The 23,884-nt window shown below is 61.2% G+C and overlaps 1 protein-coding gene across 1 annotated transcript in view; it reads right to left on the bottom strand.

The window, feature by feature from the left end:
- Positions 1-23,491, bottom strand: part of Prdm11 (PR/SET domain 11) — a 71,450-nt gene extending 47,959 nt beyond the window's left edge. The window contains exon 1 of the mRNA XM_076844356.2: positions 23,414-23,491. The gene's annotated coding sequence lies outside the window, so the exon portion shown is untranslated. The remainder of the gene's footprint in view (positions 1-23,413) is intronic.
- Positions 23,492-23,884: the final 393 nt, after the last annotated feature.

Below are 23,884 nucleotides of genomic sequence, written 5' to 3'. Positions count from 1 at the left end.
GGTTGGGAGGGTCTCCTGGGCCTTGCTCTCTCCTGTACGCACTTACACTGTTAGGAAACACACCCCAAAACACGTGCAAGAGCCCTGAGGGCCAGGGGCGCCTCCATCCTGCCCCCGACTCTGCAGCTCAAGGACTGGGCCCAGCCAGCAGAGCCTCCTGCCAGGGTCAAGGCAGATGGGGTCCGGGTCTTCCTCCACCGAGCGGTTCCACCGAGCCTCAGCAGGGCCACTGGCCGGGGCAGGGGACAGTCTCCCACGCGGGTCCTCCTGCAGGGCTCTTAACACGCCATCTGTGGACTCCACCGTTGACAAGGCTGATACCAAGGGGCCAGAGGCTGCCAGGTAAAGGCCTGTGAGCTGTGAAGCTCTGCCTCTCGCGTGGGCCCTGCCGGGGGCCTCTCTGCTCCCAGGACAGCCTGGGGTCCAGGCGCAGCCGGGCCTCCCCCAGTTCAGGAGGTCAGAACAAACCACCTCCCTCGCCAGTGACTGGATCAGGGACCCCTCCAGGGCAGGCGCGAGACCTGCTTCGACCCAGCAGAGGGAGGCGAGGGCCAGGCGGCCACCCCACAGAGGCCTCAGCAGCAGGCACCCTTAAGATGGCCATCAGAGCAGGGGGCTTGGGAGGGGCAAAGATAGGAATCAAACTTGGTCTCCCTGGTCTTGAAACAGGGCTCCCCAAACCCTTGGAGTTACCTAGCGACAGGCCTGCGTTGCCATCGGGAGGCTCTGGGAGCCCACCTGAGTTTATGCTAATGCGGTGACAGAGGCTGGGACTCCAGGTAGCTCCTGGGTGGGACTGGTCACCAGCCCCACCCACTGACCTCTGGGTAGGTGAGGAGGGGCTGGAGATGAAGCTCCATAAAATCTCACGGACGGCTTCAGACCCCACTGGATGGTGCTGGATGGGGCACTGGCCGGCAGCACCCCACCCAGCCTGTGACCTCTCCCATTTGGCTGCTCCCGAGTGTGTCCTTTATGTAGCCAAGAAGAGTAAGTAAAGCATCGCCCCCATTCTGCGGGTCATCCCAGTGGGGAGGGGTGGTGGGACCCCGATGTGTATCAGCGAGAAGTACCGGTGACCGGGACTTGAGACTAGCATCTGAGAGGGGACGGTCTTGCACCACCGAGCCCTGAACCTGCGGGGTCTGTGCCGACTCTGGTAGGTCCGAGTCAGAGTCGAACTGAATTTGCTGGACACGGCTGGGGCCTGAGGATCAGAGAATCGGTAGGTTCCGGGAACATCTCTGAGGCCAGACTCACCCCCAGGGTGCAGCGGCGGGTCCACAGGTCCTAAGGGTGCCCTGCCTCTGCGTCCCCAGAGCCTCTTCCCGAGCCTGGCACAGGCCTGCAGTGACTGCAGCCACGAGCCACAGGCTCCAGTTCCACCAAAGGCCCCCTCCTGCTGGCCCCGCGTCAGCCCCGTGGTACCCTGGCCTCTGAGGGGGCAGGCTGGGGTGGCAGACCACCCACCACCAAGGCCCCGCCAGAGTGAGCCTCTCACGCACTCTCTGAGTGAAACCTCGAGGAACAACAGTTTGGCACTGGGGGCTTTCTAAAAACTGCTCCTAAGCTTCAATCCTGCCATTTTGCTTGTAGAACTTTCTCCACTCTGTGCAAGAGTGGTCATTGCAACATCGACTGGGATGGCCGGAGGGGAAGCAACCGATGTGTCCAATATGTCCATCAGGGTGTGGGGGCAGCTGTGTCCAAGCAGGAAGCCCTGGAACAAACCCAAACCCCTTCCCCACCCTGGCCCCAGCTGCCATGGCCTCTCTCTTGCCCAAGGGCGACTGACCCACTCCACTGTCCACTCCTTGCCCCTCCCTCACCAGGGTGAACCTGAACCTGTTACAGCATAAGACAGATCAGGGCGCCCCCCCCCCACCTGCTCGAAACCCCCAGGGTGCATCCTCCACACAGCCAACGTCTAAACTGCAGTGCATGGCCAGCAGGGCCAGCTCCACGGCCTCTGCGCCCTCGTTCCTGCCCCCACCCTGCACCACTCCCCCAAGCTACAGGGGCTGCCCAGCCCCATCTCCAGCAAGAGCCTTGGCCCTGCCTGTTCCCTCCACCCAGGAAGTCTCTCCAGACCGTGCATGGCCGGCAGCCTCCCACAGCGTTCATTGCTGTCATTAGCTGCCTGGGTCCCAGTTAGGACGTCCACTCCAGGGAGGCGACGAGGCCTTTCACTCCCTTCACTGCTGCACCCTGGCGACCAGAGCCGCGCCTGCTGCGAAGCAGACACAAGAAGGGTGGTGGCGTGGACGACGCTAGTGGTGGCAAAAACAAAATCCAAGTCAGGAATGGACGCCTAATTTGAGAGGCAGCAGACCCTGGTGCCGAAGGACATGGATTCTGGAGCTGGGCTGCCTGGTCCAACTTCCAGCTGTGTCATTTACCATCTGTGTGATGCTGGGGGAGTTGCTTGACCTCTCTGTGCCTGGGGGCATTAATAGCACCTACAAGTAAGATCAGGTTATGAGAAATAAAAGAGATATCTGTAATAAACTTAGAGCTGTGTCCAGCACAGAGCAAGTTATAGAAAAGAAAAAGAACACATCCTGGCACATCAGATATGAAAGGGCAGGGCAGGGGTGTGGCGTGGTGGCAGAGTGCTTGGTCTAGCAAGAATGTGCCCCTGGGCTCTGTCCCCAGCACCACAAAAATAAAAGGCATGCACATTTCTAGGGATTCGTATATGCTCCAAGTAGCTCTAGGCAGTGACATTGTCTGCTCATGCCAGGGAAGAAGAGTAGCTTCCCATCAGACACTTCTGACTTAGAAAATACACTAGTGACGCCCAGGAGTGATTAATGATTGAGGATGGGTGACATACGGGGAAGTTGACTGTCTCTTCCATCTTTTTTACATAATAAAGAACTTATTAGTGCTACCAGTTTTAAAACAAGTCCCAGCTGGGCTAATCCCAGCGGCTCCGGAAGCTGAGACAGGAGGATTGCAAGTTCAAAGCCAGCCTCAGCATCAAGGAGGCGCTAAGCAACTCAGTGAGACCCCGTCTGTAAATAAAATACAAAATAGGGCTGGGGATGTGGTCAGTGATCCAGTGCCCGAGTTCAACCCCTGGTACCAAAAAAAAATAAAAAAACCAAACAAGTCCCAGGCTCCCCTTGCCTCTGACGGTGTCATGCCAGCAGTGTGTGTGTGTGGGGGGTCTTCTCTCAACCACCTGCTATTCCTGTGAGGGGACCTGATGTCCAAACAAATTCCCTGATGACCACCTGACCCCAGAATCCTAAGCACCAGATCAGCCACAACCAACTCAGACCCGAGAGCAGGGGAGTGGCCTGTGAAGGGTCAGAGCAGGCTGCAGGGTGGAGGGTGTGTGGGCTGAGGCTGCCTGGGGCCAGGGAGGCCACATTTGCAGAGGACACAGCAGGAGGGCGGGAGGGTCACCATTGATCCAGGTCTGGACACGTGGTTCATTAGAGGATCATCCCAACTATCTCCTGGCCACTCCTGGGCTTGCGCAGGCAGGTGCTGGAGCCAGCATGTCCTCCGGGGATCCAGCTCCTTACTGCTAAGGAGGAAGGGGAGTCTCAGCCATCTCCAGGCTCCCAGTCACTCCTGGGCTCCTAGGGGACAAGGAGGGCTTGGGGCTGGAGGAAACGTGCTCCGACCCCTTGCTTCTCAAAGTGTGGTCCCTGGACCCGAGCGCGGGCATTGCAGGGAGTGTGGGGAACACAGCATCCTGAGCTGCGCCCGGTGAGTCAGGGATTCACAGGCACGTAAAAGTTTGAGGAGCTGGCCTAAATCACAAGCCGCTGGAGGCCACATCCCCAAGGACATCAATACCTGTCAGGCAGGCAGCCCACCACCATCTTCAGTCGAGCCACGCACATGCAGGCGTGTGGGGTGGGAGAGAAGGGGACAACCTGCCATGCGTCCTGAGCAGCAAGCAGCCCTCGCTGGGCAGATCAAATTGCAAGCCCTCTCCATCTTCTGAGCCGCGTCTGCTGCTAGTGACCTCGTACCTAAGCAGGCCAAGTGACTGCAGTGTGAACATCACAACTGCTGAGTTCCTGGAGAAGGGGCAGCGGTCTGTTCACTGCTTGCTACAAAAGGTGTGGAACCCTTCGCCCTGAGTTCTCCCTGGGGCTCGCAACCCACTGTATGCAGAGCACTGATGGGTCCCCTCGCGTCCTCCCCCGAGACTTGGGGATGGGGCAACCTTTGAATGTTAACCACGTCGGCACCCACCCGGGATCCCTCGGTGACTCCTATATGCACGCACACGCACAGGGTCATTCATTAAGCATTCATTAGGCACTGTCCCCGTAAGCATGGCCAGGCTTGCACGCGGTGCAACCCACCCAGACCTTGACTGGAACCTGCACGCCCTTCTGTGCTCTTCTCTCCCCTGCGACCCTTTCTACAGCTGAGGGAACGAGTCTCAAGATAAAGAGCAGCAGCCTGACCCGTGGGCCTCAAGCGCTGGAGGACGAAACCGCGCGGGAGGCTGCTGGAGGAGGAGTCCTGTGAACACGGGGCGATGTGTCCTAATGGTTATAACCCCCAAAGCCACATCTGGGAACACAGTTCTGGGGCTTCTTCAGCCGAGGTGACAACCCCAACTTGGAGGAGGCTCCGCAGAGTGCCCACATGGCCCAGGAGGTGACCTCCAAAGACCTGTGTCTGTGCTCCAGGGAGGTGGGCGTGGCTGGGAGGGTGGGCGTGGCTGGGAGGGTGGGCGGGGCTTGAGGAGAGGGTCATGGATGTGAGGGGTGGGCGTGGCCAGGATGGGCATGACTGGGAGGTGGGCGTGGTTGGGAGGGTGGGCGGGGCTTGAGGAGAGGGTCATGGATGTGAGGGGTGGGCGTGGCCAGGATGGGCAAGGCTGGGAGGTGGGCGTGGCTGGGCGGGTGGGCGTGGCTTGAGGGAGATGGTCATGGATGTGAGGGGTGGGCGTGGCCAGGATGGGCATGGCTGGGAGGTGGGCATGGCTCGAAAGAGGGGGCGGGCCAAGGCCACACCAGGCTCCAAGCACGACACCACGTGTCCCATTCTGAGTGCCAACCTCAGTGCTGGACACCCTGGTGACCAAGGTCCCTGCTCTCCTGGGTCTTGCAGCCATGGTAGAAGGTCTCTGGGTTTGTCGGCTGGCACCCATTGCCCCTTCCGGCACCAAGGCCCCTGTTGTCCCTGGGGAGCCCGCATGGTCCCCCCGAGAGGGGGCGCGGGACTGCGGCCAACCCATCACAGCTTGTACCCGCAGACACCATAGCGACTGGTGCGGGGGAGGGTGGGAGGCCTACTCAACTGATGGGGGAATCTACTGGGAGAAAAATCCCCTTCTACAGGGACTGCTGAAAGAATAGGACACAGGATGGATCTGCTTACAGTCGGCCATGTGCCACCATCCTCCACAGCCTGCCAAGGAAGGGGCCATACAGAGGAACGCAGAGTAGGATGGATAGACTGAGTCCTGAAGAGGGGGTACGAGCCTCTGGATCCAACTGTGCCTGAAGCTCTCAAGAGCCTCCTGGACTTGTGCTGAATCCATAAATTCCTTTTTTTTTTTTCTGGCCTAATTCTGCTTGACCTGAGTTTCTGTCAAACTGTATTTCATCCTGTCAACAACCTGGCAAGTACAGTTTTTGCTTTGTTTTTTCAGATAGGAAATGGAGGCTCAGAGAGGCTAAGTGAGTTTAACAAGTCTACACAGCAGCTATCTGGAACCTGCCCTGTTCAGAGCCTCCACTCTTGCCACTACTGGCAATCTGGTGTGGTGGGTGACAAACTAGACGGGAAGAAAGAGGAGTTCTTCAGGGCAGGGAGTGTGGGGTTCCTGTGCGGGGACCCTGAGGGATAATCACAATGAGACCTGGCTCAAGCTGAGACACCCGTGAGAGGCGCAGAGCAGGGAAGCGCGGGTGGCGCGGCGGCTGTTCTTTTCTCCAGTTTTTATTTTTGCCAATTTTGAAGAAACAGAAGATTTCATGTGAAAATGTGGCTGTTTGGCTTTTCTGGAAAACTGCAAGGGGTGGCAGCTCCTTGCAGGCACCAGAGCAGAGGGACAGTTTGCTGGGTGGTGGCCTGCTCAGGCGGCAAGGCACCTACTCCAGGTCTCCGGGAGCTGTCATTTCTGTGTGTCCCCTGCCCGGGCTGGCCATTGGTGCTGGTGACCCGAGTGGCAGTGCCACACAGGTGCTGTCCCCTGAGAGGCCGGCCGCAGGTGATCTGCTGGTGCCATCTTAGGTCTCAGTGCCTCCTGGGCTGTCCCTACTCTGCTGTTCCCCAGCCCCCAGGACCTGGCAGGGCTCAGGACAGACGGGTGAGTTGGAGTCTTCAGGTGTGGCTCAGCCGCAGCCTAGAGACTCCCTCCCCGAGGGAATGAGACAGGTGAGGGCAGGAGCCAGGCAGCCCAGGCATCCACAGCAAGACGCAGCTCCACACAGAAGTCGGGAAATCCAGGTGCACGGCTCCTGGGTGCAAACCCAGCTCTACCACTTCTGATTGGAATACAGGGAAGTTTTCACTTCCTGTGCCTTCAGTTGCCCCTCCATAAAAGGGAGATAATGTGAGTCAGGTGGGTTATCAGAAGTAAAAAGTAAGCCATCAGCAAATGAATATCAGTCTGACCTCTTCCACTGATGCACTGACCTTGTAAATCCTTTTCCCTCTGAGCCTCAGTTTACCCATCTGTCCAGTGGGGTGTCAGGCTTGGGTTTCCATTAGGCCCCGCTGGCCCTGGTGTTCTGTGACTACAAACTATAATCTTCATGTAATCTCTTGGGGCTGGGCCAGAGAGGCCCGGGCCTTCCCTGCCAACCCTTCCACCCTGGGGTCTAAACAGACTCTAAGGACCACCAGGGTGGAGCCATCGATTCCCACTTCCTTAGTCTCAGTGCAGGCGCCACCCCCAGGATCTGGGGTGGCTCATTATGTCAAGTCATGCTAGCCTGGAGGCACCGGTCGGGCTGGAAGGAGCCAGCCCTTGGGGCCTCTGGCCCTCGGTGCCCTGCTCTGCAGTGGGCCCTGCAGAAGGCCCTCGAGCAGGCTGGGTGCAGGCGATCCACTGCGGCGGGCGCCGGGCACCAGCTGGCAGAGCCGTCTCCCTGCGCTCACTCACCCCCGGATGGGAAATGATGCATGAAAACCAAGGAGGTAAAATTAGCCCCAGGGCCACCAAGTGATTGATGCCGACAGGATCCTGGAGGGAGGGCCGTGCCGCCAGCTCGAGGCCCGGGGCTGCAGGGCAGCCTGGCCATCTGGGGCCTCCGACTCGGGCCTTCTATTTCTGGACTCGGCTTCCAGGCTGTGGCCGCCTGCAGCAGCTTCCCAGGCTCCCGAGCAGCCCTGGGACCTGCTACCAGCCTGGCCCTCCTCCCCGACCCGGGAGGAAGGCTCCACTCGCCCGTTTACCAGGTGGGGAAACTGAGGCCCAAGTGGCCAGGGCACAGCCAAAGGAGGCAGCATGGCCAGGTTCAGACCCAGCCTCCTGGCCCCAGAGCCGCTCCCCACGTGCGGCTGCCGCTCCACTCAGGGCCCAGACGGCACCAGGGGGCGGACCCCGCAGCCACCCGCCCCGTGTGTGCTCTCCAGTCTCAGGACCCTTAGCACCAGAGCCTGCTCTTGACTCCATGCCCAAATACCCCGACAGCGGGGCGGAGGGTGCCCAGCATCCAGGTATCTTCAAAAGGTGCCAAGAAAGTATCTGTCTGGCCCTGAGACCTCATTCCAACCCCGTGCAGGAGGGACAGAACGGCGGGGACCACCACCAAGCCCCGTAGTCTCCTATTACAGGGTGGTACACCAAGGCCAGAGAGGGAGAGAGACTCACTCAAAGCCACACAGCGAACCCGCGGCTGAGCCTAGGGTGGGACTGTCCCATTGCAGAGCGCCTGCTGTCAGGGCCGTTTATAAAGAGCCAGGTGGGGACTGGGGTCCCCTGCATGGAGGGGCAGCTGAGGTAGGTCGCTCCCTGAGACCAACAGGTCCCCCTCATCTGATGCTGTCCACGACACCTGCCCCCATTTTGGAATCTGCAGGAGACATGTGGCCACTGTGGAGGGGACAAGGCGCCCTGTTAAAAATGAGCTCAATTTCAGAGCAGACTCGTGTGTCCCTGAGAGGACCCCTGCCTGCCCTCGGCCCCCTGCCTCCCTGGCTTCCCCCAGAGGCAGCCCAAGACTGGCCAGCACAGAGGCGCGGCTCGCCACCCACACAGAAAACACCTCACCTCACCCCAGGGCCAGCCTGTGTGGACAGCTGGGGGCAGCACTGGCCACTCCCCAGGGCACGGTCAGCGCAGTTCAGGGGCACTGTCTCCACAGTGACCTCAGCAGCTGTCACCAAGTCCCAAGCAGAGCATCTTCAAACAGCATCACACTGAACCCTCCCATCCAAACCCGCGACCAGAGGTCCAGGGAGACGTCCACCAGTTCCTGGCGGGCAACCGTTTATTAACAGGCCAGCAGAGCACCTGTCATGGGCGGACGGCAGGAGCCAGAGGAGCACGCCACCCTCCCGGCCTCCAGGGGAGCCAAGCAGCTCCCACGCAAGCTCAGCAACCACGTTGCCATGATTAGTGTCCCTGCTCCATCCTGCATGACCTCAGGAGGTCACTTAGCCTTCCCGGGACTCAGTTTCTCCAGCTCTAAGATGAACGGTGATAATGGCATCTGCCTCACCAGGTTACTCTGCGGACTGAGCGAAACGCCCAGGACGTGGAATGGCACGAAGCAAGTGCTCAGGAAACACCAACGGTTGTCTGAAGCCGGACCCCAGCGCCCAGCCTCTGACAGCTGCTCAGGCCGAGGTCTTCCGCACAAGCCAGCAGCAGGTGAGCAAGGCCCTCAGGACAGCTGAGTGGCCCCTGCCTCCCACCGGCACGGACAGCTTCTGGCCTGTGCGACCCACTTTCTCAGTTTAAAATGGGCCCAGGAATGGCTGCTGTCCTGCCTTGCAGGGAAGGCCCTGGAGTCCCCGGGGGGCTGCGGCCTCTCCCACACCAGAGCCTGGGCTCGGCAGCCAGGGCCTCCCAGCAGGGCGGATGGGCCTCGGCCGAGGCAGCTGCTCTGCGCCGGCCACCGAGAGGGCCTGTGGCTGGTGCTGGGCAGGGGCTGGGCCTGGCCAGCAGGCACTTCTCGCCTCTCAGGAACTAATCCCTGCCCCCGTGCTCCCTGACCACATGCCACAGCGAGAGGCCAGCGGGGCTGCCTGGCCGCCGCCTCCGCCAAGACCAGCACTCGGGGAGCCAGATGGCAGGGTCCCTTCCCAGCCTGCCAGCGGCTACCTGTGTGGCCTGGGGAGTTGTCCACCTCCTGGGCCTCAGACTCTGCCCCTGCCTGTGTCAGGGGGCGGCGAGGCGCTCCTTGACCGCGGCGGATGGTGTCCTGGGATCCCGGGGGACGACTGGGGTGGATTGATACGCAGTGTCCCCCGAAAGCTGCGGGGCTGGCAGGGGTGTGTCCAGAGGTGAAGATCTGGAGTGGCAGAGCTGTCCCTGCGGAACCATCGGGACCCACCAACCCGGGGGATGTAGGGAGGCGGGGCGGGCGGAGGTGGGCCACCAGGGCTGGGGGGTGCGTCCTCCCGTGGCCTCCCCTCTGAACCCCTGTTTCCTTTCCTGTTGGCTTCCTCCCCTGGGCCCGTCTGCCTCACCTGGGGCTCCAGCCATGGACTGGCCATCTAGGGACGGAGGCCTCTGACACATGACCCCAAATAACCTTCCCTGCTCTGAGTCGCTCCGGCCGGGTATTCTGGCCACGATAACAAAAGCTCCTGAAGCAGGTGGAAGGGAGCAGCCAAAGGGTCTCTCCCTGCAGCTTTAAGTAAGTAACCAGCTGCAGCCGTGGCCCCCAGGAGCGGCAGACCCCAGCTGGGCCACCCGAGTGGCCCGGGGACACCCCACTCCGGGAGAGGCTGACCCCAGGCTGCTGTCTCCTCCTGCCCACCCTGCAGGCCCAGGGAGATCAGATCCACAGCCACAAGGGCCCATTGAGAGCCGGTCCACCTTCCCGGTGTGGGGTTACGTGACCAGGCTCCTGGCCACCTCGCCTGAGCAAACGGTTAGGATGACCTCTTTCCCTCCGCGTGGGCCCGGGGCCAGACCCGTCAGGGCCAAGCAGGGTGGAAATCCGATCGCCCACCGCATTCTGGGCAGCAGCCTCCTGTGGGATGCCAGGGGACAGCGGGACGAAGCTGTCACAAAGCCCTGGGCCAAGAGGCGGGCCAACGGACTGTCCCAGTGAGGTGGGGACGGGGCGGTGCCGAGAAGAGAGCCTGGAGGGGGCCCGGCACTGGGTGCTATATGGGTGCTGCCTCCCACGGCAGCCCTGGGACAGGGCTCCACGCCACAGAGAGCTCGTGTCACTTTCCCAGACACACAGTCAGGGAGCAGCTGAGCCAGGATTGGACCAAGGCGTTCTGATTCCAGGTCCCCTCCCCCGGTCACCCGGAACAGTGGCTTTAAGCAAGGACAGAAAACCCCAGAGTGGGGGAGAGAGGGCTCCAGGGCCACTGATTCCCACCCCGTAGGGAGGGGCGGGGGAGGGGCAAGCAGCGGGGACAGCAGAGCTTCTCTGGCTCTAAAGGGGCCTCCAGGAGTCACGGGGACCCACGGAAGGCGTTTGGCTCTGGGGGAACACTCAGCTGACAAATTTTAAATATTGCACAATATTTTAAAAACTGTAACTGGCTCCTGAAACCAAGCAGTAGCAACTCCAGACATGTCCAAGGAGGCGCTCGGAAAAAATCAGAACTAACCTACATGTCCAGCAGGAGGGGAACGGCTGAATGATGAGTCACTCCAAAACCAGCTTGTATCAGTAAAGAAACTAATTATGGTCGCTCTTTATGCAAAACCCTAGTTAGATTCTCTTGCCATGGAAAGGGAATGCTAAGTAAGAAAAGCAATTTTCAGAATAATCTGGATGACAAGAAACCATTTGTACACACACACACACACACACACACACACACACACGGTGGAACATTACTCCTACAGGTCATGCGTGTCAGGGCACAGAAAAAGATCTCGAGGATATACCCAAGTAATGATGACGAGGTTTCACTCCATGAGGTGATCTCAGTGTTGTGGTGGCCAAGGAAGGCTTTGTTAAAATTTGACTTTTTTATGTGTGGCTAAAACATACTTGTGTAGGGCTGGGGATGCGCTCAGTGAGCAGAGTGCTGGCCTCGCATGCAGCAGGCCCGGGTCCCCTTCCTGGCACAGCAATAATAATGGTAAATACACACACACGTACACATACGTGTCCATACACACACACACACACACACACACACACACACACACACACGGTGCACTAGTTTCTTCTTTGGGTAACTAAAACCTAGTGCAACGAGATTAAGGAGACCAGAGCTGCTGGGGAAGCCGATCTATATTGGAGCTGGGAATCAGACAAATTCAGTCACTGCAGGGACAGGGACTCTGGGCCCTGCTGAGCCTCAGGAGTGTTGCTGGGGAGACAGGGGCGACCCTCATTCCTACCCACGGACAGGGGAGAAGGGGGGGGCAGCACGAGGTCCCCCGTGACTCCGAGGGAGTGTCCTGGGCTATCAGAGGTGCACCAGCAACCACCCTCGTCCAGCCTCCCCAGGGACCCCAGCACCCCCCTGGTCCCAGGACGAATGCCCAGCTCCAGGGCTGCTCCTGGGCCCAGGCCGCGTCTCCAGGAGGACTCTGCACAGAGGCAGGGACCAGGGAGGAGGCGGAAGAAAGGGGACAGGGACAGGAAGTGCTCCCGGGCTGTGCCCCCACAGTGGCCCAGCTGTGACAAGCCCAGACCCCAACTCAGGCAGGACCCGTGAGTCCCACAGACCTGACCCCAGTCGGGAACTGGCCCTGACCACGTCACGGGCAGAGGTCAGCGATGTCACTGCATCCAGACAGCTACGGGGTCAGGAGTGAGGCCAGCCCGCCCTGACTCTCGGGACCTTGCCAAGGTCACTGTGCTCACTGCCAACGGGACAGGGGAGGCCCCGTGCCTGCCCCGTGAGGACACAGTGCGCAACACCTGCGTGGCCGCCTGTGGACCGTGCTGCTGTCCCCGTGCGAAGGCCCTGCCACTCTTCGCACCCGGGGCACCGAGGCGGGGAGGCGGCAAGGGTGGAGCCCCAGGCTGGCCGCAGGTCCAGGGCCCAGGGCGGCCGAGAAGACCTGCTTCTGGCAGAGGCCGCAGGGAACTCTCAGGCAGGGGAAGGGCCAGGGAGACGGGAGGGCCCAAGGGCAGTGCAGACTTTCTTGGCTGCTGGCCTGGCCCCCGGGCGGGCACTCAGGGAGGCGAGGGAACCGCTGGCAGGTGCCACCAAAGAGTCTGATTTCTACCTGAAACTGGGGGGGGGGGACTCTGGAAGCCAGCCAGCCAGCCGGGATCTGGGGCAGGACAGGGCACAGAACTGGGAAGGCGCCGGAGGAGAGGAAGGACTCGGTCACCAGGAGCAGCAGAGACAGCTGTGACAACAGCAAACGGTGGACGGTGCCCTTGAACTCTGGACACGGCCTCGGGGGATTCAATCAGATGTGTCCCTAAGAAGGGAGCCTGGGCCACACCACAGGCTCATGGTGTCCTCTGGGCAGAGGGGCCACCAAGAAGCAAGCAGGTCCCCTGGCACACGTGAGGAAAAGTGCCCGCCTGGGGGACCCTGAGACGGGCACGGAGCCGGCCTGACCCACAGCCAGCTCTGAGTCCTGAGTGGACCCGCGGGCACAGAGGGTGGAGGGCTCAAGCCGCCAGTCACCACGCACCACCGGGCCGCAGTCAAAGCCCAGGCTTCTCGGCGACTCCTACCCTGCTGGCCATGAAGCCAGGGCCAGGACCGGCAAGGAATGGCTGCCAGTCCTGTGGTGCAGACCCTCGCCGCCAGAGCCCCTGCTGAACAGCAGCCGCCTGCCCAGAGCTGCAGGGGACGAGGCTGGGCCACCCGGACGGCCCAGGAGAGGTGGCGCAGGTGGCCGCAGAGCACTCCCCGGCTCCCCGCGGGCCCTACTCTCTGTGGACTTGTGGCCACACGCAGGCCCAGCCACACCTTGGTCTGTCCCCAGGAGCCTGGGGACAGGGCGCGCTGGCTCCTCTGGGGGAGCCAAGGGCCTCGGCGCCCAGAGGCTGCCCTGCTGCTCCATGGCTGGCCCAGGCTGGACGAGAATCGTCCTCGCTGCCTCACCAGGGGCTTGCTGGCCTCTGAGGCCACTCACGCAGATCCCAGCCCTGGCCCCTGAGGGACCTTGAAGGAAGCCGACTCAGGCCACCAGCCACCACTCACCTCCCACACAGACCCCATGCCACTGGAGAGCAGCGCTCGGCCAAGCCCCTGACCTTAGGCCCTGACCTCAGCCCTCCCTCCTCCTGCCACACCAGCAGGGCTCCGATGTGCCCAGACTGCAACGGGACACCTGCTGGCAGCACCCGGTCCACGCTCCTGCAGCCCTGGCAGGATGGGACCATGGGGACAGATGGGCTGCCGTGGCCAGCTCACTACCCAGGTGTCACCCCGTGGCTGGGACAGCCTGGAAGCTGCCTGGCCCACCCCAGAGGCCGCCTGCCTGTCCAGCCAGCACTGACTCACCGGACAGGAAGGGACCTCTCACCAGCAATTATCCACTGGCTCAAGAAGCATCCCTCTGACTGTGGCCTGAGGGACACCAACCTGCCCCTTTGGTCCTTCAGATCACCGTGCTTCCCACCCTGAGCCTGATGCTATCCGGACAGAATTCCCAAACCTAGCCCTCTCTCTCCCCTGCTTAGGAAGCATCCGCGGCTTCCCAGGGCCTCCAAGGCAGGGTCCCCACCTCACCCAGGGGCATCCAAGGCCCTCCCAGTGTGGCCTAAGCCACTCTGCTCCTGCCACTCTGGCCTCCTGGACCCACGTCACCTGCTCTCCTCCAAACACCCGCCATTCCCCGAGCCGCGGTCCCAGCTGCCTGCCTTTGCACACACTGTCCCAGATCCCCAGATGCCCTCCTCCCCCAGCCACCTGTCCTCCTCCTCATGGCAGGCGGCTCCTCCGGCTCCTCTGGGGGGGCACCTCGCCCTCCCACCTCCCCACCTCCGTGCCCCCGCCATGGCCACCAGCATCGGGGCAAGGGCTGCTCGAACTGTTCTGGTGGAGACTGTTTTAAGTTTTCCCATCTGTTGCCCACGGATGCTTTTGTAAAACACAATAAAACTGACGGCTGACGGCAAGTAGGAGCTCCCGACGCTCCGCTCCTCGGCGTCTGCACCTGTCTCGGGGGCAGCTCACGTGGAGCAAGCTCTCTGCTCTCCTGGGCGCTGGAGGCCCCGTGCTCCTGGCACCCAGAGGAGCCTGAGTGTGGGGCACACATCCCGGGGACGCTCCACTAACACCCTTCACCCCAACCCTGGGCAGGAAGGTCCCTACCAGCCTGGAGCAACCTGTGCTGGGCGCCCATTCTCAGGCTTGCACACCTAGAGACAGAGGGGCACGGGCTGGAGGCACGCGGGCCCACATCCTGCACTTCCTCTGAATGGCCCAGCACCCCAGGGACAGAAGTCGGGGTGCTGCAACTTCTCCAGTCCAGCAGCACGGACGCCACGCGGTGCCGCTCACTGTTGGCAGTAAGAGGTAGCAACCTGGCTCGGTCCTCCAGGGCTGTGCAACCTTGGGAAAGTCACTTCACTTCTCTGGGCCTTGATTTCGCCTCTGTAGATGGGGTCATGGGCAGCTCTGAAAGGTCACCAGACACGGTCTGGCAGGGACATGGCACCTATGAGCCTCCTTGAGGCCGGGGTGTCACTGACGTCTCTTAGAGGCGGGGAGCCGGTGCGGGGACTCCTCCTGGGCCCCTCCCTCACGCCTTCTCCCCAAGACCTCACTCTTGTCCTGGGTGGATCTGGGCTGGGCCGGGGGGCTGGCTTCCTCTGGGCCTTGGCCTCCTCGCCCAGGGTGCGGGCTTCTCCTTCCTCTCCCTGTCCCCTCCCTGGGACACCTAGAGCCTCCAGCAAATGCCAGCCCCAGGGCTGCCTTTCCCTCTGCAACCAGCTGGCCTGAGGGGCGCCTCGCTTGTGCATGGGAGTACACGCACACTTACACACACGGGTATACACACACTTACACACATGTGCACACACGGGTGTACACACACTTACACACACGTGAACACACGGGTATACACACACTTACACACACGTGCACACACGGGTATACACACACTTACACACATGTGCACACACGGGTATACACACACACGTGAACACACGGGTATACACACACGCGCACACCCGGGTATACACACACACGCGCGCACACACGGGTATACGCACACACTCACACACGTGCACACACGGGTACACGCACACACTTACACACACGGGTATACACGCACACTTACACACACGCGCACACACAGGTATACACACACTTACACACACGCGCACACACGGGTATACACACACTTACACACACGCGCACACACGGGTACACGCACACACTTACACACACGTGCACACACGGGTATACACACACTTACACACGCGCGCACACACGGGTACACGCACACACTTACACGCGCACACACGGGTACACGCACACACTTACACGCGCACACACGGGCACACACACTTACACGCGCACACACGGGTACACGCACACACTTACACACGTGCACACACGGGTATACACACACTTACACACGCGCACACACGGGTACACGCATACTTACACACACGGGTATACACACACACGCGCACACATGGGTACACGCACACACTTACACACACATGCACACACGTGTATACACACTTACACACACGCGCACACTGGTACATGCACACACTTACACACACGTGCACACACGGGTATACACGCACACTTACACACACGTGCACACACGGGTATACACGCACACTTACACACACGCGCACACACGGGTATACACGCACACTTACACACACGTGCACATGCGCACACGCTCAACGCCACCTGCTGGGTTGGTCGGAGCAGTGAGGGGCAGCATAGGGTCAGGAGGGCCACGCCCCCTGCAGCCCTCGCTCTGTACCTTGGGTGGTGACAATGCAGAGTCCAGCCTGCAGGGTCCCAGGTCCTGGCCCCATGAAAGGGTCTCTCCCTGCCAGGGCCAGGGGTCTGGCGGGCTGCTCCTCCGCCCCTCCGTCCTGGCCCCTCCGTCCTGGCCCCTCCCTCCACGGGCAGCAGGCGGCCGATCCTCCGGGCTCTCTCTCCTTCCCCTGGGGAAAGTGTGATGGTGGAGAAGTCACCCTGGGAGAGCTGGCACTGTGGGGGCGGCTCCATATTTACTGCTCAGTGACGTCCACAGCAGCCCAGCTTGATGACCCAGGCAATCTGCCGCTCCTGCTGCTCTGGCCTCCAACCGCCTGAGTGTGGGACCGCGGCCTCCTGGTGGCCACCCCAGCTCCTCCCCGGGCTCCTTCCAGCCCCACGGCGGGGGCTGCTGCCCATCCCTCCGCAGGGTGAGCGCCAGCCAGATGACCTGTCTGGAGACGGGACAGAAACAAAGCCAAAGGCCCTGTAGGTCCCCATGCGGCTCTGCTTCCAGGAGGAGCTGGACTCGGGAACAGAGGAAGGGACGCTAGACACGGGCGCTAGACACAGGCCGGGGACTCTGGCTCTGCACGCTCTGCACATGTGACTCCCAGCAAGTCCCCTCTCTCCAGCCTCAGTTTTCTCAGCTGTGCAATGGGGTCATGGGAGGGGCTGCCTGCCGGACTCCAGGCTCAGGATGCAGGTTCTGGCAGAAGCTGGAGGACTGTCCGGAAGTGCCCTTATGGGTCAGCTGGGGCTGGAGGGAGAAGCGGGAAGGAGAGGCCCCAGGAGACTCGGCAGGCTCTAGAGGCCCAGGTGTGCCCCAGGCCTCTGCAGCCAGCCCTGCTCAGAGGCTGGCGCTGGGCAACAAGTGGCCAGCAGCCTCCGCCCCCACCGCCACTCCCCTCCCCTAGTACCATCCCCTGGAGGCTCCTGGTCTGTCCAAACGTGCCGCCAAGTTTTGACCCCCCAGCTTCCGGTGTGGAGAGGGTCTTGAAATCCTCTGTGTAAATCAAGATCCAATAAATCACAGGCCATTTTCAAAACACCTAGGAAACCTGGTGGGAACTCTGGAACCCAGGAAGGTGTCCCCCAAGGCTGCTTTACAAATGTGGCTTTCCTAACGTGACCACAAAGATTAGAAGATGGCTGTGTGACCTTGAAGGTCACCTAACCTCTCTGAGCCCCGAGTTTCCTTTTCCCTAAAATGATGCAGAAGCAATTTGTGGGGCTGTTGTCAAGGACCTGGTGCTGATTCCTGCTCCTTCCAGCTTTTCACACCCCAGAGACAGCAGTGTCTGAAACGGGATCCTAAAACCCTGAGGGAAACGTTTCTTTCCCAGACTGTGGGCAGGACGGACAGACTGTCTCCATTTACAGAAGAGGAAACCGAGGCCCGGGAGGCTGAATGGTGGGCCTTGGTCTCAGGCCAGTGGAGAGGGAGGAGGTGTGGCCAGGTCACCTTTAAGCAGGGCTGGGTGTCTCTGGGGGCCTCCGTGCACCCTGAGCTGGCACTGTCCCCAGGGGCAGCCACCAGGAGGGCACCTCTCATCCGGGCACCCAGGGGCCAAGAGCAAAAGCAGGGTGGAGCCTCAGGCCCACCCCCTCTGCAAGGCACAGCGCTGACCCCTCCAGACCGTCCCCCCGGAGGACCAGCCCAAGGCACTCTGCCAGACCTTACTTGGGGTCCCCCAGCCCCTGGGAAACAGAAGCCAGGCACACTCTGGGAAATTTGTGGCCCCCGACTGAGCCCCACCCCATTCATTCTGTCCCCCAGAGTGGAGAGCCAAGTCCCCTGCACATTGCTCCCTGTTAAAAGGGGCCACTCCCAGATGCTCATTCTCGTATTCCACTCCTACTATTGCATTAGCCTCCTAACCGACCTCCCTGCCTCCAGCCTCACTCCTAGGCTGCTGGGCAGCTTTCTGGAATGTGAATCTGTTTCTACATCTGCTTCCTCCTTATAAAACCCTCTGAGACTCAAGTGGGTTGTTTGGCTGGAGAGTGTGTGTGAAGGGAGACGGGGGAGAGGAGACTGGAAAGACCACAGTGGAGTGAAACATGAGCAGCACGTTCATCCTGGTCCTACCCCAGGGCCTTTGCACTGGTTGCTCCCTCTCCCTGGGACACTCATCGGGTTACCTGCATGACCTTTCTCACGGGCCCTCCCCTTGCTTCCCACCTCCTCCTCCTCCTTGGTATGGCGCATATATAAGGTGCCTGCGTTTTACTTGTTTTGAATTTTCTCTGTCTCCCTTTGTTATAACCTAAGTTCCCAGAGCGCTGGGCTGCTTGTCAGTTTTGTCACTTTCATGTGAACAGTGCACAGGACCCAGCAGGCGAAGCCCCCAGCACGTGTGCAACAGGGGAACGAGCTGGTGGCTCCCTGCACACGACGCGTTCAGGGTGCTCACCCTTCACCTGCGCAGCAGCGCCCACGTGGGGACCACATGGCTCCTTCTCACTTAGGCCCCCGAGGCTCAGGAGGTGGGCCCACTAGACTTGGAATCAGCGGCGTCTCCCTGCACCCCCTGCGTGACCCGGACCTGCCTGGACAAGGGCTCCCGGTGGCCTATCGTGGGGCCCGTGAGCGAGGACTGGGCTGCAGGGGCCTGGCCGACGGGCGACTGCACAGGTGCACGGCCACCTGGGGAAGGCACAAGGGACAGGATGACACCAGCCCCTCCCAGGCCCCTCCTGCAGGGCCTCTGCCCGGGGTGCTGCGCCCTCCACCAGGTGCATCTGCAAGAGGGAGGAGGCTCCAAAGCTGACAGCAGTTTCCTTTTTCTTTATGGCTCTCTCTCTCTCTCTCTCCCCCCACACCTTTCTTTCTGCACAGCTTGTTTTTCCCGTATGGCCCTGGGCCAACCCCGGAAGCCCCTCCCAGGCCCCACTCTGAGCACAGGGCCCCCCCGGGACTCCTGCAGGGAGGAGGGGTGCACCCTTGGCTTTGGACCAGCCCTGTCCCCAGGGCCCCAGAGCCTCGGAGCCCGGAGCCCCTCTGCTGGAAGCCCAGTGTCCGGCTGACCACAGAGGACTTCCAGCCCACCCCATCCCAAAGGGCCTCTCCCTAGGGGCTCTGGGTGCTCTGCCCCCACTGCAGGAGGGCGTCCCTCAGGAGGTCACATCAGAGAGCCAAGGTTCCTGTGCTGACTGTGCCGCTGGCCCTGGGCCCTCACCTCACCTCTTGGAGCCTCCGGTCCCACATCTGCCTCCTCGCACACTGGTGTCCACAGAGGGCGTGTGCTGGGGGGCTCTGGTTTGAACATGTCCCCCCCACGGGCCCATCTGTTGAAACCCTGGTCCTCCATGGGGCAGTGACCTGAAGGTAGCGCTCACTGGGGCACTGAGGGCACTGTCCCTGGAAGGAACTGATGTGATTCTCGTGGGACCTGGTTAGTTATTTCGAGAGACAAGAGTTCTAATTGTGACAAGAGCAAGCCTGGCCCTTCACGCTCGGGCTCCCTGTCTTGCTGTGTGGCCTCCTGCTCTCCCACGCCCTTGCCACGTTGCCGTCTGCCATGAGATGATGCAGCCAAGGAAGCCCTCACCACAGGGCCATGCCAGGCTCCAAAACTACGAACTAAATAAACCTCTTTTCTCTACAAAGCACCCAGCCTCTGGTATTTTGTTATTAAATGACTAATATGGCCCGTGACATGCTTAGTGCCGGATCTAACCACAAAAGCCCTCGATAAACAGGACCTGCCACCACCATGGTCTTCACCCCGGTCTCCTGCTCCACAGACCTTCCACTGAATCCTAGAGTCTCCAGATCAGCAGAGACGGTAAGGGCCATTAAACCTCACCCTGTCACCCTCCTGGAACTTGCACACCTGTAAGGAGGGGGAGCTGATCATCGTTACTCTACAAGCCAATGACCTGGTCTGCCTCGTCCGACACCAGCCCGCAGAGGGAAGTGGCTGCCACTCTTCCATCCCAAACCCCAGCACAGGGGGAGTGCCCCGTTCACGGGCGTATTCACGGAGGTGCCATCAGATCAGAACTCTGCATGGCTCCAGCCAACTGTCACAGAGCTAGGACCTGATGAGGAACAGGACTGCAACCAAACAGCCTCACCAAGAAAGGGAAGATCCCCAGAGACGGGTGTTCACAGGAGAAGGGGTGAGCCCGGCCGAGGAGGGACGGGGGGCCAGCCATCGGGGGCTTCCCTGAAGGGAGTGGAGAGGGAAGGGGAGGCCTCATCAGGACAGGGTGGAATGTGACAGGGCAGAGGGGACAGCAGGAGGAACGTAGGCTGAGCATGGCACAGGGGAGGTGGCAAGGCAGTGTCCCCCCAGGGACTGGAGGGCACAGCAAGGACTCTGTCTTCCTCCTCGTGGCAGCCGCAAGTCCTTAAAGGTCTTCGGGCAGGAATCGACAGGCTCAGTTTTGCACATTAAAAAGGTCCCACAGCCGCTTCCCAGTCACTGTCCTTCCTTCTATTCATGAACAGCACAGGCATACCTGTCACTCTGCCTAGACTGCTAGCTAGTCCCGGTAGCAGTCAGGAGAGGACAGGTCGTGCTACAATAACAAAAACCCCAGATCTCAGCGGTTCAAAACAACAAAGGTCTATTGCCACTCACACTGTGGGGCCACCCTGGGCCATCAGGACTCACTCAGGGGCAAGGCAAGGACCCAGCCTGGCAGAAGCAGACACATCCCGCCCACTACCAGTTGCCACGCCCAGGGAAAGAGCACCCCAGAGGTTCTCACGCCAGCAGTACATGCTTTAGCCCAAGTCCCAGGTATCACTATAGCTCATGGTCCCACGAGCCAGCCGTCTGCCATGAGATGATGCCACTTGGTCCTGCGAGCTAGGGGAACCTTGCTCCACCCCTGCTATGAATCTGGAAAATCTGGAAATATCTAGAGGAGAGCATGAAGGACCTCCAGACACCCCTCTCTGGCCCCAGTTCGTCCTTCCCTGGTCCCCAATCATTCACAGGTGGCAGCTGAGCCAGGATTCCAGGAGGTGGGGCCAGTGGGGGCAGGAGCAATCTTGGTAGGACCAGAGGGGTCCAGGAAGGGTGGAGATGAGGCCGGGGAAAGGTGGGGGCCATTCAGCTCAGAGGTTTTAAGTCACGGTGACATGTACTGGGGAGACTTCAGCTGTTTTAAGCAGAAACTGGGAGGCCCCTCGGATCCTACTTGGAACACGCTGCTGGCTGCAGTGCCGAGGGGCCGGCCGGAGAGGGAGGGTGCAGGTGGCCTCAGCAGGCTCTTGCTGCTGTCCTGCCACAGCTGTGGCTCTGGAGGGGGAACTGGCGAGAGGTGGATGGTTAGCTTGAGAGGACAAAGTTCTCTGGGCTTGCAGACGGCATGGACTGGGGTGAGGGAGAGACCTGGGTTTCTGTTGGAAGGACCAGGAGGGTGACCTGGCCTGGGTCAAGACCAGCACCCTGGGGGAGATCAGGAAGGAAGATCAAAGACAGCTCAGAAACTGACGTGTTTGTCACTACCCTGAAACAGCTTCGAGGGCAGGCCAGGCAGGTGGCTAAGGGACATGCGACCCCTGGGCTGGGCTACAGCTCAGTTGGTAGAGGGCTGGCCTTGAATGCACAAGGCCCTGGGGTTTGATCCCCAGCACCACAAAAAGAAAAGAAAGAAACAGGTGACTCCTGACCCCTTGCCCAGTGCCCCAACCAACGACCCAGAACCAGGGAAGCGCAAGAGAAGAAAGTTCTAGAGGATAGAACCTCACTGGACACCAAGGAGAGCAAATTTCAAAAACTTCTCAAACCGAGGGGTCCAGTAACTCAGGTCCAAATCTCACGTCAGCAGAGGGGACAGCTGTGGTGGCTGATCAGGGCTCAGGGGACAAGTGATAAAAGACCCTCATCTTTGATAATGTTACCAGAGAAGGGAACCAGCTGCTGCTACCAGCTGCCCCTTGAGGGTCCTGTCAATGAGGAACTGGATGGAGCAGGGTGGGGCAGTCCCGATATTCGGATACTCCCAGGGCAGCACACTCTGCAATGCCCAGGCTCAGAGAGCCATCTTCTTCACCATGAACCAGCGCCTGGGCTGGTTGATCTCTGCCATCTCATTTCACCTCCCCGCTGCCTTGCTGGTCAAATTTTGGTGGCCCCACTTTAGGGAAAGAGAAAGAGGTTCAGAGAGGTCAAAAGGAACATAACAAAGCCCTAAGTCACACAGCTGTTGAGAAAGGGCTCTGATGGAGAAACCCTTTCCACCAAGCTAAATAAGGCAAGGGGCCTGGGCAGTGTTCCCAGAAGGGAAACTTTGTGGGCACAGCCCACCGTTTGGAGACCATGCCCCACTCCCAAGGGAAGGAGGCCACAGCTTGTTACTTTGGGCCCACAGACCCCACACCCCCAACCACCACCCCGGGAAAGTCCCCAGCTTCCTTCCTCTGGAGGGGACATGTGGGCAAAGGCCACAGGCATCATGCTCCAGCTCAAAAGAATGGAAAATTCTTTTGCTGCGGCACAGACAAACCCCCAAAGTTCACAGGCTTTGCAGGCATTAAGAGCACTCTGGCCTCGCTGCCTCCTGTCCCCCCACACAAACGGCTGGGCGTGTTTCCTTGCCGCTACCCTAAATTATATACCGCGGCTTTTCTCCCCAGGAAGGAACCGGCCAAGAAGGGAGGCTGGACATTTTCCTGCCAAGTCCCAGCCCCTCCTGGGCGTCTGACCCCGCTCTCCCACCCGGGTCCAGACTCCAGCAACTTTCCGCCAGCCTGGCCCATCCATCGCCCACGACCGCTCGGGTCTCCCTGCAGCCACCCGCCTAGGGCACGCTGGCCTTGACGGAGGAAGGTCATTGGCCACCAAGTTTCTGCAGTTTCTGCAGCTCAGAGTGCCTCGGGGACGGCGAGCGGGGGGTGGAGGCTGCCGAGGAGTCCCCTCCGCACCTCGGCTTCACAATGCCCTCCACCAACGCCCTGCGGCGCGGCCACACGTCGCGGGAACCCGAGCGCCGCGCTGCGGGGCACCCCCTCCCCGGGACCGGCACCTCGCGGCCGAGCCGCCCCGAGAACTAGGCCAGCGGCCGCGGCGAGCCCCCGGGCGCCCCGCCCCCCGTGTCACCGCGTTCTCATTCCGAACGCTCGTGCGGGCGGCCGCTCCCATTGGTCGGCGGCCACGTCCGTCAGCGGCGGAACGAACGCGGAGAGAAAAGGCTACATTGTAACAAGGCGAGCGCGCCGCGAGCCGGGGAGGGCGGCCAGGGCGGCCCGCGTCCCGCGGCGGCGGCGGCGGCTACCTGCCGCGGGTTAACCCACCTCGGGGCCCGGCGGCCGCCCTCCGCCCTCCGCCCGCCCGCGCCGCCCGCGCCCCGCCGCCGCCCGCCGCCGCCCCGGCCCGGCGCCCGCGCTCGCTGGCGAACTGCCGAGCGCTCTCCGAAGCCATTTTCAATGGCCACAGTGGCTACCGGGCTGACTCACCTTCTCGGGAACGCTGCGGCGGCCGCGGGGCCGGGCGGGCGGGCGGCCCGGAGGGCGGCTCGGCGGAGGCGGCGCGGCCCGGGCTGGCGGCCCCGCGGCGGGAGCGGCCGCGCTGCGGGCGCGCGGGTCCCCGCGAGGCAAAGTTTCAGCGCCAGCCTCGGCGCGGCGGCGGCGGCGACTCGCTGCTGCTCTCCTCCCCTGCTTTGACCACCATCTTATTAGTACAGGAAATGACATGGAAAACGGAAGAAAGCGGCGTTTGGGGCAGACGCGGACCCCCCAATTCAGGGGCCGGAGCCGGGACTCGGCCGCCGCGTCCCAGCCCGGCCCCGGCGAGGACTCCCGGGGCCCCCCGGCCCCCGCCCCGCGCCCGGGGTCGACGCGGCCGCTCGGACCCGCGAGGAGAGGGCGAGGTTATAATCCAGCCCGCGGAGGAAGGGAGCAAAAAATAAAAATAAATGAAAACGAGAA

The sequence above is a fragment of the Callospermophilus lateralis genome, chromosome 2 (assembly GCF_048772815.1).
Source record: "Callospermophilus lateralis isolate mCalLat2 chromosome 2, mCalLat2.hap1, whole genome shotgun sequence".
Lineage (NCBI taxonomy): Eukaryota > Metazoa > Chordata > Mammalia > Rodentia > Sciuridae > Callospermophilus > Callospermophilus lateralis.
The sequence above is the reverse complement of the archived record's forward strand: the minus strand, read 5'-3'. Positions and strand labels throughout refer to the sequence as shown.